Source organism: Magnolia sinica, chromosome 8 (genome assembly GCF_029962835.1).
Source record: "Magnolia sinica isolate HGM2019 chromosome 8, MsV1, whole genome shotgun sequence".
Classification (NCBI taxonomy): Eukaryota; Viridiplantae; Streptophyta; class Magnoliopsida; order Magnoliales; family Magnoliaceae; genus Magnolia; species Magnolia sinica.
The window spans coordinates 1,883,878-1,902,028 of record NC_080580.1 but is presented as its reverse complement, the minus strand read 5'-3'; the positions used below and the strand labels follow the sequence as shown (position 1 = coordinate 1,902,028).

Below are 18,151 nucleotides of genomic sequence, written 5' to 3'. Positions count from 1 at the left end.
GAATGGAGTTTATTTTTCTAAAAAACAGGAAATGAGAAATGGTATTTTCCATAATTTTTCACAAAAAAACTTCATCAAACAATAGGAAACAATAGAACGTAAGTTTCATAGAAAATACTATTTAATTTCTAATACTTTTCATGAATCTAAACAGGAAGTCAGGATGTGTCCACAGAACGAAAAGGAGCGATGCACAAACCTATTCATGCATCCAAACAAAATACATGGACGTCCATGAACAAATCCTGGACGTGGCCATATTGTCTCGAGTGAGTTGTCCGCGCATCCAAACGAATCCTAACAGGGTATTTTGGGTATTCCACTCGACGAATTTCTTAAACCCAGAACCCTGGAGAATTCTCCGCTTCCTCTTCCTTTCTTCCGTTACTCCAGGATCTCTTGAAAGCAAAAGCATGGAGATTATCAAGAGAACCCTTCGGGCCCATCGTTTCTGCAAAATCCTCAAACTCCAAAACCTTTCGCGATCCCTTTCTCACGCTCATTCTTCTCATTTCCTGCTCGGACATCCCCATTCTCAGGTTTTCTCCTCTCTTCCTTCCATCTCTCGAACTATCTCATCTTCGGCGTCTTTTTCTCAAGAAGCTGTCGACATCACCGAAGAACGAATCGAAGAAACTGATTTGATCTATTTGGAGAAGAACGGCAGCAAGTCGGATGCAGTTGAATCGGCCGCAGAATCTCAAAATTCTGGGAAATCTATCAAGAAACAGAACAGATCGGAGAAGAAAAAGAAGAATACGAATAGGAAGCCTCTGGATAGTCCAGCGTCTCTGGAAATCAGAGAATTGAAGGAGAAGATACGGAATTTGGAGAGAGATGTGGAGATTCTGAAAGCGAATGGAAGTTCGCATCCCAAAACGGAGAGGAAAGATGGGTTCGGAACCGACCAACCTAAATCTAACGGCCTGTATTCTCTCTTTGCGAAACCTTTGATTTCTGAGAAGAAATATGCTCCACCCAGGGAAAAGAAGTCGAGTGATGCTGTAGAATCGAGATCTTTGGAAAAGGTACCAAAAGAACTTTCACCCTAGATGCTTTCATTCGTGAACTGTTTGCACGAGGAAGGATACCTGAGGAATGCTAATTTCTTGAAAGAGGGGCAGTTGGATCTCGAATGCTTCTCCAGCAGTTATTCCCAAAGCTTCCTAAAGTCTGCCGCAGAAAAGTTTGGGTGCGACCGTCAAGATATTGCAAAGTAAGCACTTTCACCTTAGGAAATTACAGTGTGAGGCCTTTTATTTTCATTTTCTTTTTGGTGTTTAGGATACTTATGCTAGAAGGATTGATGATCTAGAGAATTCAATACCAAGCATTTTAGGTCTAGCTTTGTAAAGATGTTTTGGCTTGTTATAAAAGATCAACTTGGAATATAATGATGTTGGACAAATTAAGGATAATCTCATGGACAGCTAGGATTGAAAGAAATCAGGTTAGAAAGTTCGATCCAAGGGACTAGTGCACATTTATAGCTTCCGATGGCTATAACTTTGCAACCAGTTATCTGTTTCGTGCGTATGATATGTCATTGGAATGTTATCGACGAGCTCTACATGTTGGCCAATGCCAAAGGCTGTTGGCCCCTGAATTGTTTCAAAAAGACATGCCATTTTAGGGTTATTTTTTAGTTTTTAGTCATTTTTTACTATTTTCACTAAGTTAGATTTTTACTATTTTTAGGGTTTCAAGATTCCTATAATAACTTAAGTCCTTAGTCGTGAGAAAGAGATTGAGTCAATTTGGAAGTCATTTACCATTTTTAACATATTTTGTGAAAGTTATGAATTCAGGGTTTAGGACTTATGTAAGTCATATGAGAGGCATTGTAAATAGATTTTCATCAATAATATTACTTTTATTTCTCATTTTTTAGAGATTCCTCTCTCTTAATGGATTCAAGGGCAATTTTTTTGAAGTAGACGAGGATGTCTTCTCTTTTATCGATGCACTTGCTATGTTACTTGGTATCAAAGTGAGGTCTTTCTTTAGATTGATTGCTTTCAACAAATAGGGCAATTCTTCAAATAGTGTTCCAAAGAATCAACTCGTGACTAAGACAGAGTTCGCGGCCGTGTGGAGAGCCATCTAGGAACCGCGACCAATGGTTTCTTAGTTGTTTGAGACCATGGGGCTCAACCAAAATAAGTGGTAATGAATGGCCCACGATTGGCGAAGGGGATTGCAATTGGCCAGTTCATGATTCAACAAATCCAACACTTATGGCAAATTGTAGATTGCAAATTTTTGGTGCCAAATCTAGCAATGAGGAGGTGGGTGATATTATCCTCCATCATAGAGGGTGAGAAGGCATTAGACAGGATCAGGACTACTGACTTGAGGTAGATCTCCTTTCGTTCGATGGGCATCTTCACATTGAGGATTTCCTCGATTAGCTTACTTGGGCAGAGCTATTCTTTGATTACATGGAGATTCCTGAAGAGAAAAAAGTCAAGTTTATAATGTACAAGTTTAAGGTGTGGCGTCAACATGATAGGAACAACTCCAATTCTGAGGGATGCGATAATCGAAGGCACTAATACAAACCTGGCCACAGATAAAGAAGTTGATGCAAGCACGATTCTGGCCAGCAAACTGATGGGGACATCATGCGCACAGGCGCACGCACACCACCCCCCTGCGCACGTACATACGCAGAAGGAGGGCCCCACCATCGATCTGGCTCGATGATGACGTCCAAGGAGGGCCTCCTAGCTAGAAGACGATGTTTTGGTTCAAAAGGGTGGGCCCGATAGTCAAAAAAAGCCCATTATGGGACCTCATGATCATGGCCCACTCGTCGGATTGATGTCATATTTTAAGTTTTGCTTATTGTTATTATTTAGAACATCGTGAACGCTTTGGATTTCTTTGTTTGGTTTTTATTTTAGTTTACTTCGCCGCCAAGTAATAGGTTACGCACATGGTGCGAATTTTGGGGTATAGGATTTTCCCTATAAATAGGCACTCCTTGTTGTTCTTTTCATTTATTCAAGCTTAGTAAAAATTTCTGCTTTATTTTTCTGCTCTCTTCATGAGTTGTGGAAGAATTCAAAAGTGGGCGTGAAGCGCTCTCTTCTTCGAAGGGCTAACTACCGTAGTGCAAAACCACATCTATCCCCATCCGCCCCTACCCTCTTCCATCCATATCTCTCATCTTCTATCGTCATTATTGCTTTGAATTTTCTAGCTTTTGCAACTATTCATCCCCGTACAGTCAGTTTTCAAAATCTTGATTTGTAGGAGGGCTGAAACTTCGGCAGAGCACTACGCCTCGACCTTACGTCGGATCGTCGTCAAACTTGAAGGGATTGGAGGTCTCTCCTGGCCGACTAAGGAGTAGGTGTTACTTTGAGGAGGCGGGCTTCCATCACATGTGCGGCCAGCCCACGCGCGCACGTGCGTCAGCCCCGGGTCACCATCTGTACGCAAGAGCTTTTTCCGAGTCAGGTTTTCCTCTTTTCATTCATATTTCTTAAACCCTAGCCTTAGTTTGCATTAGCCATAATTTATTTGCCTATTTTTTCACCTTAGGGTTCCTTGAATTGAAATTGGGGAATCCCTTGGATTATGGACTGATTTTTATGCATGTGTGGTTGATTTCTATTTCCCTTTGACATCGTTTGGTTTATAATTTTTATTGGTCCAGTCCTAGCCTGTGTCGACCTAGACCCGTATAGATTCCCCTTTCATTGAATGTTTGAACTATCATGTGGGATGTGGAATTTGTGTAATTGCTTCTGAATTGGTATGATCTAAAGCCTGAATTCTTTCACATCATACTTGAATTTCATGTCCTGCATCAAATTTGGTATCAGAGCTTATGGTTCTTATAGGAGAATACATTATATATTTAGGGTTAGTTTGTTTGAGTCCACCATGCATTCAGTTCATCATATGTAGCTTTTAAGAGTCCATAGTCCCTGATATTAGTTGCTGAAATTTCTGTTTGCAAGAAATTAGCAATTTACATTACTGTAACTTTCTGTTATTCCTTTATTTTGACAACTATATTGCTGGATTTTAATAGCACTACATAGTTTCCCTCATATAGAGTCTCATAGGATCATTTAGTCTCATATAGTCATCATATTTAAAAGAAGACAATAATCTCCTCTTTTATCTATGCGCCTGCCAAGCAAGGCCTAAAGAGTTGGATAGAATTGTCTTTGTTGTTGTTGATTTTTGGTCTCTAAGAATTGGAATGAAGCATAGATCAACGCCTTGACCAAATAGAGGTCTCCCTCATGACAAACCCCACCATTAGGGAAGATGACCAATCTCAGGCAGGTGGCTAGGAGGATAGACCAATGAATGGAGGTGACCAAGGAATCAGTCATGGGCGTGCACCCGTACCCCCACCCCATGAGGGACATCAAGACCATTATTTTGAGGGGTACAACATGTGCGGCCTCGTGGCTAGAGAGAGTGCACCAGAGGCTAGTGTAGAGTTACCTACTGAGGCCATTCCGGTAGTGGATGAGTTTCATGATGTCTTTCCTGATGATCTACCGGATGAGTCTCCCCCTAAGAGGGATATAGAGCACACCAGAACATGGGACACCGTAATACCTACAACCGAGTTTGCGTTTAATAGTTCTGTCGATAGGTCCACAGGTCTCAGTCCTTATGAGGTTGTTACTGGTTATAAACCTAAGAAACCTATTGATTTTGTCCCTATGTCATGTCCCATAGGTTGTCAGAGTCTGCAGAGTCTTTTGCGCATAATATTCATTCATGGCATCAAGAAATCAGGCAGAAGATCACTACTAGGAATGAACATTACAAGTTTTCTACAGACCAACATAAATGTTTCAAGGAATTCAGTGTAAGGGACTCTATGATGGTCCGCATCAAGCCCGATCGGTACCCTCATGGAACCGTTCGTAAGTTACATGCGCGTAACGTTGGACCATTCAAAATTATAAAATAAAACGGTCTCAATGCGTATGTGGCAAATCTTCCACCTTCCATGGGAATTAGTTTCACATTCAATGTGGAGGATCTAGTTGCATTTCAAAAGGGTCATTGATGCATTGTCCAACCTTTCTCCTAACCATCCTGATTTCCTAGACATTTTCCTTGATCCATGACCCCCTCCCAAACCATTTTCTCAACCTCCACGTCCCTGTAACGAGTGGGTACATGCAAATGGAGTTGTCTCAAGGTAACCATTGTCGACTACTTAATAAATCCATAGATGGATCAATTGTTTCATATGTGCATCAACATATGTGATCACTCCAAGAAGGATCCACCATTGGATCACTTGATGGATTTATAGACAGATTGACAATCAGTTCGAAATGTTATGATTGAGTTAAAACCTTAGTTGGCGGATGGATTTATAAAAGGGATCGGTGGATTGATGGATACAAATGACTCAATTGTTAAGGAGATAAATACCTTTATGGTCATTTGGTCAAGCTCTAAGCAGATCATCACCCTTTTACCTTCTCTACAATAATCAAAGTGCATAACTTGAAAGCTAGTAGTGACAACAACAACAATGTGGCCAGTTGACATTAGTCAAGAGTGACCAATCACAAATCCATTGCTATAAAAGAGGTGGGAATTGACATACCTGACATGAACGATTGAAAGAAGTGGAAGGTAATGTTTCATTTTATAAAGTTCCACCATAAGTATAAAATTTCAATCCAGTGTGTAGGCTTTCACCATCACTAGTTGCTAAAGGCAGAAAAGATGGGCTACAAAAGCAGGTAATTGTGATGTGCTACAATCATTCTAAACTCGACGATGAGTCTAATTTTTCAAGTGTAGGGGTCTGATGTTACACAAGTCAAGGAAAATTTCATCAACAGCTAGGATTGAAAGAAATCAGGCTAGAAAGTTCAATCCAAGAGTCTAGGGCACATTATAGCTTCCGACCATAAATTTGTGACCTCTTATTTGTTTAGAACCTATAGTATGTCATTTGAACGGTATCGACGGGCTCTACATGATGACCAATGCCACAGGCTATTGGCCCCTAAATGATTTTCTAAAAATAGGTCATGTAAGGGGTTTGAGTAAAGTCATTTTTGCTAATTTTTATTAACAATTTTTACTATTTTTAGGGTTTTAGGAGCCCTATAATAGCTTAAAGTCCTTGTTTGAGATGTCAAAGAATTTGAATCAGTTTAAAAGTTGTTTACTACTTTTAGACTTCTAGTAAATTTATTACTTTAGGAAACTTTACTATTTCAGGAAAGTTACGAATTTAAGGTTTAGGACTTATATAAGTCATGTAAGAGGGCTTTGTAAACAAACTTTCATCAATAATATCATTTCATTTCTCTCTTTTATTTTTAAAGATTTCTCTCCTTGTGGATTCAAGGGTTATTTTTTAAAAGAAGACAATAATCTCCTCTTTTATCTATGCGCCTGCCAAGCAAGGCCTAAAGAGTTGGATAGAATTGTCTTTGTTGTTGTTGATTTTTGGTCTCTAAGAATTGATTGGTTGAGTTTAGGCTTTCAACATTTCAACACTTTCATGCAGTAGTTTTTCAGTCAAAAGTCTACATCCATTCTGTGTCTTGCCCCACGGGCAGCCTTTGGACTTGCAACTTTACACGCAGCCAATGTGCTAACATGGCAAGTGTTTGGGAAATCTGAGTGCATAAGGTGGCCCTCAAGCAAAGGTTTACATAAAAATCAGGCTGGTCAACTTTTGTGGTTGGCTAGCCATATATGAAAAGAATGGGAGGTTGGGAACAAACTTGCTAATTGTCCACATTCGACAAATATATATGCCTACCTAATGAGTATATCGGCGTGTTTCTTTTTTTTTGTATAATCGTCTTTGCAACAGGGGTCACCTTATGCATTTCGTACACGTCCTGAAAACTTCCATGTTGGCACTTGTGCTTCATGTAAAGGGCTTTCTTGTGTGTGACCTGGGTTTATATAGAAATCGGTAAAGTTCACACACTATGGAATTACCAAAATACCATGCGTGGAATGTACTGACCATATCCAAAATCATCAGTCACTCCCTTGCTCATAAGTCATGATGGTTAATGGATAATAGCAATCATCCCACTACGGTTTAATGTCAGCCATTGATCATCATGATCTTAGCCTTACTGTAAAAATTTGGGTTGTGTTTTTAATACTGGATTTGCAAAAAAAATAAAATCAATACCTTTGGGATGCAGTAATAGAAAGATTTGAAAGAAAGTTATTAGTGTGGAAAAGCCGGTATTTATCTCTTGCCGGTCAAATAACCCTCATTAAAGCCACTTTGTCAAATTTGCCTTTATACTTCATGTCATTATTCAGATGCCTGAAGTTAGTGTTGGCTAGTTAGGAAAGACTGAGGTGCAAATTTTTGTGGTAGGGATTGGATGAGAAGAAAATGTTTCATTTGAGTAGTCGGAATGAAGGAATGTGTATTATGGAGGGTGTTATAGCTTATCCATTCTAAATATGGATGCGCTGAAGGAGGGTGGTGGACTAAAGGCTCTTCCACATGTAGAGCTTCAACAATTTAGATAGCATCTGTAAAGTTGAAATTCTATGAAGCGATTGGCTTTGTCTTTCAGAATGGGGAGAAGATTCACTTTTGGGAGGCCATATGGATTGGGGAAGAGCCATTGCAATCTATGTTTCCAATAATGGCTCAGCTTGTTATGGTTTGCAATGTTTGTTTGAAGAGTTGTTTTTCCGTTTGTGGAGACGCCATTGTTTGGTCTCCCCGTTATCATGATTTTATGAATGAGGATAAATTATTGAGGCTCCTAGATCACATCCATTTATGCATCTTGGTGATAAGAGAACAAGATAGGATGGTTTGGTGAATGGAAAAATCAGAGCTCTGCTTTGTTCAATCATTCTACCATGCGATTTGGAGCAACAGAGAGGAAGCCGGTTCGCTATAATGAGAAAAAGTTGCATTTGAAAAGTTTGGAGTTTGTAGGCCTATAGAAGAGGGGGGAGCAAGCATAAAAAAATTTGGGTTTGATGAGTAGTGCTATGTTGGGTAAATGGTTGTGGCAGTTTGGAATGGAGGAAGGTGCATTATGGAAGGAGCATGTAGCAAGTAAATATGGATGTGCTGAAGGAGGGTGGTGGACTAAAGATTCTTCTATGTTTGGAGCTTCAGCAATTTGGAAAGTGATAGAATTCTGTAGTTGAAATTCTATGAAGGGATCAGCTTTGTCCTTCCGAATGGGGAGAAGATTCGCTTTTAGGAGGCCATATGGATTGGGGAAGAGCCATTGCAATCTATGTTTCCGAGAATGGCTCAGCTTGCTACAGTTTGCAATGTTTGTGTGAAGCATTGCTTTTCTATTTGTGGAGATAACATTGTTTGGTCTCCTTGCCGTGATTCCATGAACAAGGATAAAGTGGAGTTATTGAGGCTTCTAGATCACGTCAATTTATGCATCCCAGTGATAGGAGAACAAGATAGGATGCTTTGGCGAATAGAAAAATCAAGGCTCTTCTCTGTTCAATAATTCTATCATGCGATGGAGGGGGACTGATTTGCAACAACGATGCATGTGTGGTTCCTAACATTTGTCTCATGTGCATGTCAAATGCTGAATCAGTCGTTCACCTTTTTGTACACTATTCGTTTGCTCATTGTATATGAGGTGGATTTAAGGTCTTTTCTCATTTCCTGGGCTATGTTGTACTCAATTGGTAGTCTTCTTTTGGCTTGGCACGGCGTAGGAATTAAGTAGTATAGGGATATCTGGAGACTTAAGTCTCCTGGTGGGTCTTTGGGCAATTTGGGAGGAAACGAATGGGAGGTGTTTCATAAATGCTAGTAGCAGTGTGGAGTGCATCTAGCTAAGGGCAAGGGATTTTGTAATTGAATGGACTTCTTCAATTGAGAGGCTTAAATATTGTTCTTTTCTATTTTAGTTTGTATTTAGTTCGTGCCAGCTCAGCGCTTTTTTTTAATGAATTCTTTTGTTACCTTTCCAAAAAAAAAAAAAAAAAGTTTTAAAATCAGCTGTCCACCACACATTGACCTTCCTCTTTTACTCAGCCTCTTGGAACCAGCAATCGTAGAGGCTCACATTGACACCACTCACATGCCAACATGGTCCGACCTAGTATTAATGCCAATGAAACTATTACGCACTCCCCAAAGAGTGAGCAAGCAAAGTAGGGGCATAGAGAGGCAGTTTCTAGTCACCCACACATGCAATGTCATGCTTGAGTAGTTGACTAGGGAAATAGCAATGTCAACATGGTTAGACCCCACACTACCCTTTAGCACTACTATTATGATTTACACGCTGCCCACAGAGGGGAAACAATTGATATATGGAGTATGTAGTATCAGACAAGTTCACTAAGCATGAATTGCACATAAATGTACCACCATAGGACCATAAGTGGAAAAGTAGTAATTGGCTTCTCCACCTTTTATCAATCTCATTGTCTTTTAGTAGTACCATCTGGTTATCGCTTTTAATGCATCATTTTGATCTAGGTTCCTACCCTTCCTCTCTTTCATTTTTGAAAGTTTGAAGACATCTTCCTCACTTTTTCTTGTCCTCGATCTAGTATAAAGATCATCATAAGCCTTACGTTTAGCCTCACTACTTTCTTAGCAGTTTTTTTGGCATTTACATATTGTTCAAAATTTCCATCATTTCTATTCTCCTTTGTCCGGCTTTGAAGCATGAACGTTTCTTGTGAATAGCTTTTGTACATTGTCATTTTACCACCAAGTTTCCTTGTGTGATTGGTTTTTTTCCTTTAGATACTCCTAAAACATCTTTTGCCACTTCCCTAATACATTTAGCTATCTCATTCCACGTAACATATACTTCACACACACACACACACACACACACACACACACACACACACACGTACGAGACAACTCCCTGCGGATGCATGCAACCACGTGCATAGGGTAATGCCGGGGAGGGGTACATTGTTTTCTCTTCTTTTAAATTCCACTGCCTAGTTTTTGGACACCTATTAATTTCACTCCCTTTTGTCCATCTCTTAATGTAAACATCCATAACCATTGACCTACGTTGCACAGTCAGACTCTCATGGTATAACATTGCAATCCTTATATATTGATGTTCACACCCCAAGTATAGGGTTGTGATGAAGTAATAATCTCGGTAAGATTGAGGTCGAATCCACAGGGACTGAACCTTGTACGTATTCTGAAAATAACTCGAACTAGAGCTAGGCAAAGATGTAATCTAAATCAGAAAGAATTAAGTGAGTAATGGTGAATTATTAATCAAAACTTGAAAAATCTAAAGGTGGGAAACTAGGATGCCAAGGATCCACTTGTAGAGATCAGGGAAGCCACCTTGTAATGATTCAAGAACACAACTGGAGTCAGAGTCCCATCCTCATCCAGTTGGAAGGTATATCATTAAAAATCCAAATATGAACTTCCTTCGATCCAGTTTTCAAGAGATGAGAGGTATGAGAATTAGAATTGATTCCATCACAAAACCATGCCCATGTAACAAAGCAAACAACATAATTTAGCCAATCCACAACCAATCAGAGAGAGTTATGAACGTTAGGAAGGGTTCCGTCATCCAATCATGCCCAGGAGACGATGGTGAACAACAGGGTTCCCAAGTACATAACCTCTATAATGGAAGCAACATACTCAAAGCTATCGCAGATCTATTGTAATTTAAGTCACAACAAACCATTAAAAACTAAAAGTATTCCTTCATAATTAAACTAGAATCCACAAGAGTTCGATAAAGCATGAATCAAAACAAAGCAACTATCCTAATCACGCTACAAGCTTCACCTCTTAGCCCTAGCTAAGAGGTTTAGCCAACCATGATTATGATTAGCTAAGACTCTTAACAAACATCAAAAAAAAAAAAAACTAAAGAAGAAAGGGAAGAAGACTGCTACCCCACTGATGGTGCCTCCACGACACAGCTGATGGATCACCTCTCACATCCTTCTCTCTCTTTTATAGCAATAAGGTAGGTCGGTTGTGTCGGTGGGAGTCGGTCTCTAGACCTTTCCTGCTTAAGGCAGTTTACGCTTACGAAAGAGGGTCGGCGGACTTCTTTACTCATCCTGTTTCTGTGCAGAAGGAGTTGGCATGAGTTGCGACTCCTTTTCTCTGATTTCAGCCAACATGGGTAGGGTCTAAATTCCATTCCCAAGCTTTTGAACGGCTCGGATCAAGGCCTGGATCCAATGCCCGATCACGTTGTGGCGAGAAAATCCCGGTTGTTCCGGTTTCCTCGTTGATTTCGTTTGCTGCGAACGAGGGTCCATTTGCATAGTTGGTGGGGCCCATGATCTCGAATGTCTTCGAAATCTACTCCTTCCATTAGATTGGCAAGGTCATGCCCAACAATGGCGTCAAATATGAGACAAATCTGAGTCTCAGGTGGGGCCACAACACATTTGACAATTCGACCGTATCAACGCTCTAACCTGCCTGTTGAGGCAACATAACATTGGCACATATTGGTCGTAGCATCAAGTGGAGTCCACTGTGATAGTTGGTAAGCAATCCACTTCGTTCACCGTCTTTGTCCCACTATGTTATGACACGAGGTAAAAGATGAGAAAGTTTCGTAAATTAGGTGGGCCACACCATCTAAATAAGTGGAAATTGACACTCACTGTTAAATCTAGTATTGGTTGTCTAGTGTCATGCATTGGTGCTAGTTTTATTTACAAAATTGTCACCAATTCCTCAATCACCTTCCGGCGTCAATTATGTTATAGTACACCGTCCAAACGCCTTGAAATTTGGCGGATATCCATCGTTTTTCATGTTCTTTCCATCGGTTCAGTTTGGGTCACGATCTCCCAAGGATGTCGAAGATGCTTTCTTAATGGTTATTGTCTGATCTTGCCCATCGGGTCACTTATACACCGATCCAAGGGCTGAATTTTGACGTGTACGGTTAATTTATAGTCCTCAGGCCAGATATAAAGTTTCGAGCTGAACGGATGGTGGGAACCCTGTGATCTTGCATTTCGGACATCTTTCAGGCCCATTTAAACCCAATCACTTGATCTTCTCGGATCTTTGGCATGTAAATTCCTCGATCTTGGTCCCCTGGGGTCCGTCCCTTGCCTTGGTGATTTTAGAGCGTTAAATCCATGTTTTTAATACCCTTTTTAGTCCAAGCTCTTTAAATTCACCTTGCAACAAAAATACGATTAAAATAGGACGCTAAGCATTATCATTGTATGTGATCCACTTTTAAAAGTAATTAAATGTCTCAAACTTTTTAAAGTATGTGTTTGCTAGAGCTATGTTGTGTGTCATAGCGAAATTAAGGACAATCTCCCACATCTCATTTCTTCTACCAAAATCATATCCTCCATGCATGCTCTCATATTCTTCACTTTCTTTTCTTCCATGACCATTTTAGTCTCCTACAAATACCCTCTCTCCCTTCGGAATTCCTTGCATCAGTCCATCCATATCCACCTTGATTCTATCCTCTAACCCTACTTGTGGCGCATATGCACTAATAACATTGATTATCTCCTCTCCTAACACTAGTTTTATTAACAAAATCCTATCACTTACTCTCCTAACATCTAAAACCTTATCCATTATATTTTTAACTACCACTATTCCTACCTCATTTCTATTATTGTCCTTTCCTATGTGCCAAAGTTTATATCCATAAAAATGTTTTTTTTTTAAAAATAAAAATAAAATTATATCCATCAATTTCTCTAGTTTTGGTCCCTTAATTTCACTTGGTTTCCTGAATGCAAGCTATGTTAACACTCCTTCATTTCAATGTATCTACTTATGAATAATCTGGTCATTTCCTTTTTATTGAACTGGTCATTGCAATTCAATTTAACAATGTATTCAAATGCAACCCTGGGCATCACCTTAAGATAGGATGATGTCAAGGGCATTACATTCAAGCTTAGAAATTTGTGAGTTTCTTGACATGGAAAGCTGTGGCTGTCCCCTTCAATCACTTCCTCTGGTTGGGGCTGGTAATCTTTACAGGCAGCTAGCTCACACTACATATTTTCCTGGATGGATGATGTACCTTGGGCTCAGGACATAGGAAGAGGCTCTTCAAGCTTTCAACCTGATTTGCTAGGAATTTCAATCATTTAACCTGCTTTACTTGGATCAACTGCAATGCTTCTCTTCCTTGGCCTGAAGGAGATCTCTGGTTGAATAGGTTTACTTCAGATACTTTATAGTTATTACTAATTTTGGATCATTTCTACTTTGAAGAACTTCTGTTTGAAAAAGAATCAATAAAATATTTGTAATTATTTTCATCATGTTGGGTGTTAATCAATTGCTAATCGATCTGTACAATCAATCTAATTTGAAATTATTGTAATTAATATAGGAAAGCATATAATTACAATTTGAGCTTCCTGTACAAATTAGCACAATTGACATTTTTCTTACAATCAATTTTACATTATCCAGCTTTCTTTTGTGGTGACTGCCATAAATTCTTGCTTTTGCAGATGGCTTTCTGGCAGTGACTTGAAAAAGGTTGCCCTTTTTGGCTGCCCTACTCTTGAAAGAAAAACCATTTTTGCGGCAAAGGGTCTACGAACTTTCTTCAACATCGAGGAAGATATCGTAAGCAACTTTTTAACTTTAGGGAATTTTTTCATCATTCGTCTTGAACCTATTGTTCATAAAAGGTTCAAATTTTGTGTACTTGGGAAGCTATTCTCAGGAATCCAGTTTGTGAAAGATATGTTGTCTATGGTGTTTGGGTACTTGGGAAGCTTTCTCTGGAATCCAGTTTGTGTTTAGATACTGAGAATGGGGAGGAGACAAAGGAGAGGAGGGGCTTTTTATCCATCTAAAAAATACGATTGTTTGAGGATCCATTCCCCAAAATTTTGCAACCCATCTTCGTAAAAGGTTCAAATATTGGGAATTGGATTCCCATGGGAATTCATGTCCCTCCCTTTTCTCAGGACCTCAACACATTCATCTCCTCGCTATAGAATCCACTTCCTAGGGCTGGATGCCTAGTGATGTTCTTCATTAATCATCTTGAAGATTGTTTTCCCTCATTTTTCATGCACTTAGGTGTGCCGACCATGTAAATTGAAGAGCTCATGCAAGTTCGTGAACCAAAGAGTAGTGAAAAAGGAGAACGTTAATTTAGTGGACGCATTGAGGCTCGTTACTGTGTACGCCTCAGACTCGCTGCCCCAGCAGCTGATAGTAACTGATGATTTAAAGCTTTCTATCAACAAATTGCTGAAGGAGGTGGTCAATCTCAGCAAATAATGGCAAGTGGATGGATGATGTTTCTGGTATATTACAAGGTAGGTAAGTGGAAATGAAAGCCTAAGGTAAGGTCTTCAATTTTTATTTTTTTAACAAGATCTTACTACGGAAATCTTGTTGTCAAAGGTGATTCTTGCAATGTAATCTCTTGGTAAGGCAATTCTTGTCGTTGAGGCTATTGTTTATGTTTGAGTTATCTTATTTAGTTTACATGTTAAACATTTCAATTGATCACACTAGGGAGGGGCAGCAAACGATAGTCAGACGCTTATGCAAAGGTGAGTCTGTGCAGAGTTTATAGATTGGGAATGCTTTCCTGCCTGTTTAGGTATTCGGCTTCTTTAATAATATATTCTGGCTATTTAGAGAAGGCCTCAAGTCCAACAGGTTGGACCATAAGTTATCATCCACCCAACAAATAACTTCCAACCCTTCTAATAGGTTGGCCCCACCATAAGGATCACTCTATGCAAAACTCAGCCCCATTTACTCATCTGATGGGCAACACCATAGAAGATGATGTCTAGCCACTGATAAATAACAAAATACAAGTGTGGTCCACCTAATAAGTGGATGCAGCTATTCTTCACACAAGGTGATGGTCATGACAGAGCTAACTTTTTGGAGGGTTGGATGTCACAAATACATGACAGGCTGGATGTTATATGCTGGGTGGATGGTAACTCTTGTCTAACCATATGGACTCAAGACCTCACATTGCAGTAACTTATGACATTGATCTGACAGGCCTTGATATCTACCCTCTCAGAAGATCCTTGTCATCAAATGGAATGGACAACTACAAGCAGTGGTTCACCGTTAGCGAGGGTCAACTTGGATTGTTACAATCATGTGATGTGGGAAGATCTTGGGGATATCTCCAATCCACCTTGGGGCCTACCATGAATGATTCAGATCTCCAGGTGGGCTCCGCATGCAAACCCTGACACAAACTCAATTTAGCATTTTATGATACCTTCCAAAAGCTTGATGATCTTCCATACTCATATCCAGTGTTTGGACTGGTCCATTTTATAGGTGTATTCTTGTTGTTCTTTTTTTTTTTTTTTTAGTAATGTATTATTATTAAGAGCATACCATCTGCGCACCTACATTGCATTTTTATTTATCTGTTTTTGGCGATTTTTACACATCTTGAATTCTATTATTTATCTCTTGAGGCCAAGTTTAGTTTGTAGACGTGGAGCTCATGGTTGGTCTATCCAAGCCATTGATTTGACGGCCCCCATTATGGGTGGACCATTCTCCCAGATATCCTCTGATCTCAATCTTCTAAGTTAACTAGAGATCATTTTGCCTCTTGTCTGACGCAGGAACTGCGCATCACCTGTATACCTACCACTGGGCCCCATACTGAGATGGTCCAATGATTTGAAACATCTAGATTTTCGTTTCTACCACAACTCAGTCCTATGTTTACGTTTTAGTGATGATCGTTAACTTTGATTTTGACACATGCGGATAGTCACAACAGAGGTAAAAACAAACTCATTTGCCGGAAGTGCTTTCTTAGTTTTTTGGGGTGTGGAGCAAGGCTGCTCTTTTGTTTTTCTTTTAGGCGGACCTCATCCATTTTTGTTGTGGGGCCTGCCCGAAGTGGATTTGTATAGCCCTCTCTTGATATGCATAGACAATCTGGTCTTTTTTGAACAAAAAAAAAAAAGAAACTCATTTAGCCAAGAGGTTTTACAGGATTCTAGTGTACTAGCCTGATTTTAGCACATGTATTTTGACAAGTGCATGCTACCTAGTAAGTTGCCCGGATTGCTAAGGCATGTCCCATCAGGGACCAGGCCCTGCATTCAATCAATTCCCTCCAAACAAATGTATCCTATCATTGGGACCAATGGTCAACAAAAAACAAAAAAGAAAAGGGATAATGGCTGCAAAATTCCTGAAGAATCTATATTTTACCAAATAATGGTTCTACGAGGAGGTACATTTTGAGGGAAATTATGAAAATATCCTCGTTTTTTTTCTCTTTATAAAGCAGCGAAGGTATGCGTATGAAATCCAAACCATCAAACCCCACCATGATGGACATTCGTGGGAGATTTTTGTTCCCCGTTGAGGCCCATTATGTAAACGGCAGTTTTTCCTTCATCCAGTCTGAGTGACCTAATCTACAGGTTGAAGGGAAAATAAACATTACGGTGGGCCATAGGAATGCCTTAACGGTGGTCTTTCAACCACTACTGTTTCCTATGGTGTAGTCCACATGAGATTTGGATCTTATTAATTTTTAAGTAAATGCCCTTAAATGAGATGGGAAAACATATGAATGGCGTGGATATAAAACACATACATCACGGTGTGCCCTACAGTCACGGATCCACCGAGTTCTATAGTCTCTGGATTGTAATAACATTCTCTCCACCTGAAACGCGGTAGGCCCACCCTCACCAAGGAAGGATGGCTTAGGTTTTAGGAATAAAATCGGACGGCTTACATTAGTTACTTACCCCACACGTGCCAAGGAGGAAATCTAGGACGTTCACCAGGTAGGATTGCTATGCAGCTCGCCCGAGCATCTGGATGGTGGTGTTGTTGAGTGACTGATAGTCAATTTTGAATGGACAGAATCTGCGTAAAATACCCAAGCACTGTGGGCCCACGAGTACGTAAATTTACCCTGTTCATCTGAGGGGGACCATTATTTTATATGTAAATACGAAATTTCAGCGGACTAAAAAATTCAATGGGGCACACCAATGTGAACAATTTTGAATTGCTCCTCAAACCTAAAATTTCAGTCCCATTTTAGAGATGGACCCAAATGTGTGCAGATGCACGTGAAAATACTAAGGGTTTGGTCGGATTTTTCTCATCTATAAGATGGATGGGCCATCACATGACGGAACGGACACTCGTCCGTTCCAACTGCCTCTGGCAGGAAGCACTGGAGAGAGAATAGGAAGGCTTTTCCTCTCATGGCTCGGGTCAAATGCTGTTTGACCGAGCATTTGGTCCAGTGCACAACGAGTGTGCACACTCTCGGTGCGCACACACTATTTGTGTGGCGTCCACAGTGACGTTTGGAGAGATCTACTCCGTCTATCGGGTTCTACGGCCACAAAGACCCAAGTACGTGGGATACTGGGTGTTACAATCTACCCCAGTTAAAGATAATTTCATCCATGAAATTCAATACTTCTACCATTAATGGTAACAAGGTAAATCTAATCAACAATCTAATCTACGGCCACAAACACTCAAGTACGGTCAATTTCCCTATTTCTAAATGTTTACTATTTTTTCCTAGAAATATATATATGCATGTACAAGTGTATAAGACTAACTACTGGAATCAGGGCTGTTACAATGCAGATCCAAGACTCAACTGGGCCCCCTCCTTAGGAAATAATAGGGACGGGAACTTCGGGAGCTAAATATCAGCCTCATGAAAACTACGGTTGTAATGTTTAAATAGTGGCCGTTGTACTGAGTTACTCAGTAGGCTATTATCATAATGAGTAAACTCAGTTGGGTCCACCTTGAATGTCTGTGGACTATCCACGCCGTCCATCCGTTTTTCCATCTAATTTAAGGGATTGAGTCCAAATTTGAAACATATCCAAAGATCAAGTGGATCATACCACAGGAAACAGTGGGGACAATGATTTCCGCCGTTGAAACATTGCAAGGCCCCACGGGGATGTTTATTTGTCATCTAACCTGTTCATAAGATCATAAAGACATGGATGGACATATACATATATATATAAGCTTGATCCCAAACTTCTGTGGCCCCCAAGAATTTTTCAACGGCAGATGTTCAATTCAACAGTTACTTGTAGTGTGGTGCATTTGAGCATTTTATATGTTTCATTTTTGGGTTCAAGCCATAGAATTATCTGGTAAAATGGATGGACGGAGTGGATTAAAAAA

At 40.0% G+C, this 18,151-nt stretch overlaps 1 protein-coding gene and 2 long non-coding RNA genes across 5 annotated transcripts in view; all 3 read left to right on the top strand.

Annotated features, from left to right (window-relative positions):
* LOC131252571 (putative receptor-like protein kinase At3g47110) overlaps window positions 1-18,151 on the top strand; it is a 53,311-nt gene that overhangs the window by 9,724 nt on the left and 25,436 nt on the right. The window lies entirely within an intron of this gene.
* On the top strand, window positions 3,265-14,240 carry LOC131252574 (uncharacterized). 2 transcript variants are annotated; one of them, XR_009174554.1, is made up of 3 exons: window positions 3,265-3,465; window positions 13,459-13,576; window positions 14,039-14,240. It is a non-coding gene; the product is annotated as an uncharacterized LOC131252574 (long non-coding RNA). The 2 variants fall into 2 exon arrangements; XR_009174555.1 differs by lacking the exon at window positions 3,265-3,465 and adding an exon at window positions 13,026-13,157.
* Window positions 14,264-15,305, top strand: LOC131252573 (uncharacterized). Its single transcript, XR_009174553.1, has 2 exons — window positions 14,264-14,570; window positions 14,990-15,305. It is a non-coding gene; the product is annotated as an uncharacterized LOC131252573 (long non-coding RNA).